The sequence below is a fragment of the Pteropus vampyrus genome, unplaced genomic scaffold (assembly GCF_000151845.1).
Source record: "Pteropus vampyrus isolate Shadow unplaced genomic scaffold, Pvam_2.0 Scaffold69, whole genome shotgun sequence".
NCBI lineage: Eukaryota > Metazoa > Chordata > Mammalia > Chiroptera > Pteropodidae > Pteropus > Pteropus vampyrus.
In genome coordinates this window covers 3324020-3327009 of record NW_011888850.1, presented here as the reverse complement: position 1 = coordinate 3327009, position 2990 = coordinate 3324020, and positions in this window count along the sequence as shown.

Below are 2990 nucleotides of genomic sequence, written 5' to 3'. Positions count from 1 at the left end.
GGGGCCCGCGCCGGGCGGGGCGGGGCTCCCGGCTCAAAGGCTCTTTATTCCGGGGGAACGCAAAGCTTTCTGGGAGCAGGAGTTGTTGTGGGCGCGAAGTGGCCCCCAACCTTGTGCGGGTAGGCTGGGCAGCCGTAGCTGAATGCGCGGGTGGGAGTAACGGGTCGAGGGTCGAGGATGAGGATAGGTGGGACGGGACAGGGTGTGTAGACTGGGAGAGAAGTCGAGGCACTGGCAGCATGCAGAAGGCTTCCACCCACGTGAGAACACTGGGCTGCCGCAGTGGGTTCAGGAATCTGATCCCTGGATTCGGATTCCAGCCCTGCTATCTGCCAGTGGCGTGACCTTGATTAAGTTGCGTCCCTGTGCCTCGGTTCTCTTATCTGTAAAATGGGTATAATCGTACCTGTCCAATGGGGATGTGGTGAAGTCAGGTGAAATAGTATATGTAAAGCCCAGAGTTTGACATATAGATGCCACAGCTGCTGTTAGTATCCAGTCCCTGTTTCCCCTCCCCAGGCCGCGTGCTCTGGCCTCACAGACTCCTCACTGTTCCCCGGCTGTGCCCTGCACAGTGCCGGGCCTTACCTCGGGGTCTCTTTTGCTCCTTAAGTGAGGGTTAAGAGCTCTAGATTTACCGTGTCTGAGTTCACATACCTCCTCCACCACTTACGAGCCTGGGCCTTGCACAAATTACTCACTCTCTGTGTGCCTCAGTTTCCTCACTGTAAAGTGGGACTAATACTAGCACTTTGCCAGCAGACCTGTTGTGAGCCTCAAATAAGAAGCATGTTAGCCACCAAACACAGCACTTAGTAGGTAGGAAGTGCTCTCCGCGTGTTACCCATTATTTGTATTACCCATCCTCCAAAGTTTAACGCAAAGATACGTTTTCACCATTTGGAATTAATCACTTCCACCATCTGTTCTCCCACAGTGTTTTCTCTATATGCCAACATCGCAACACTTGGCCACCTTCCACTTTGTATTCTAGTTGAAGATCGGTGTGATTTGCCCATTGTAAATTCTTCAGGGCAAAAAAGCAAAGCAAAACCTGTTTGGCTCACCTTTGCACCTCTGCATGGTACATGGCACCGGGTTTGCAAATGTAGGTTTTACTAATCTCACTACCTTCCTTGGTCAGGGAATCAGGAGAGAAGAAGGGGATACCAAGCTGAGGGTTGGCAGTTGTGTAGGAAGTTGAGCAAGACTTGTTTTTAAAGTCCCCTTCCTCCACCTGGGTTTCTCTTCTCTCAGGGCTAGTATGATAACTTCACATGAGATTTCAGTTTGCCCAATGGGAGCCAGAGAGCAGAGTCTGCTTCTGCTTTAAGCCTTGGTGGATGGGTTAGGGGGCAGTGAAGAAGCTGGAAGAGGGATGAAAAGAGATGCTCACCAGATTAGTCAGATTTGGGACAGAAGCCCTGTTCACACCACTTGGTCCCTGGACAGGGATTTGGGTTCTGGTCTTGGTAAATGTCAGCTGAATCCAGGTTTTTACTGAGGCCCTTCTAAGCTGCCTGATGCTATGTTGGAGGCTGTGAAGGACATGAAATGGATACTTTTGCTCAGTAAGTTTATGGTTTCCTTAAGAAGATTTGCCTAGAAACCAGAGAAAGAATATTGCAATATTGAGGAGATGTAAATGACTATAAAGGAGGTGAGAACAGAGATACCATCTTCAAAATGGTATCTTCCAGAATCTTGCACAGAGTTGGTACTCAATAAAACATTTTTTTAGTGGAATTGAGGAGTTTACACTTCGGGTGTGTTTGGAGGGATCTGAATAGAGTAGGAAGGGCATTCAAATTTCCTTTCTAACATTAATCGGGAGGAGGCTGACCTCTCACCTTTTAAAATGTGATGATGATCATAATACCCGTCAGACTGCCCAATTCAAAAGTGTGGCTTAATTCTAGCTTATAAACTGGTGAGAAGGAGGGCACATAAAGGACTTTGGGATAAAATATTAAACAGGATACTCATAATCAATCCCACATACCCTTGACCTTGATCATAATAAAAGGTCCCGTTTTTAGAAATGCAGAGAGTGAAGTGAGATTGGTAGGAATGACATCTACTTAGGTTTTTTTTCTTTTGTCCTCCTAGAATCCCTTCATCCGGGAATAGTCAACCATGGTCATGTAAAAGCCTTGAAAAGTCATCTCCCTTTATTGAAATCCTTAAAACAGTGCTACTCAAAAGATGGTTCAAAACTGATGCCAATCTGCACATCATTTATATCCGGTTCAGAGGCGGTAAGTAATAGAATTGAGAGTGTTTAGAAATTTTTTTTTAGCAATTTGACGTTGCTACATTCAACATGTAATGAATGGGTTTATGTGTATGTGTCTTTGTTATTTTACTTTCTAGAAATTTTATTTTACAAAGGTTGTGATTTACAACAGATTGGAAATTAAAAAAAAAAAGCTAGTCCATTAGTCTGAGAAGCAGTGCCTTCAGTGGAATTCCTGTGAGGTAGGGAGGGTCTGCAATGGCTTCCAGTGCCCTCCTTTCCCCGAGTGTGCACTGAACCTAGTGACTTGCTTCTAACAAATAGAATATGACAAAAATGATCGGATATTATTTCCAAGATTAGGTTATGAAAAGACTCTGAGTGGCTTCTGTTTTGCTTACTGTCTTTGTCATGGCTGCTATAACAAAAACACCATAGAACTGGATGGCTTATAAACAACAGAAATTTATTGCTCACAGTTCTGGAGGCTGGAAGTCCAAGATCAGGGTGCCCGCGTGGTCAAGTTCTAGTGAGCTGCCTCTTCTGGTTTGCAGACTGTTGACTTCTTGTTGTATCCTCATATGGTAGAAAGGGCAAGGAGCTTTCTCAGTGGCTCTAATAAGGGCCCTAATCCCATTCATGGTGGCTCTGTCCTCATAACCTAATCACTTCCCAAAGGCCCCCACCTCCTAACATGATCATCTTGGGGGTTAGGTTTCAACACATAAATTTAGGGGAGACACAAATATTCAGC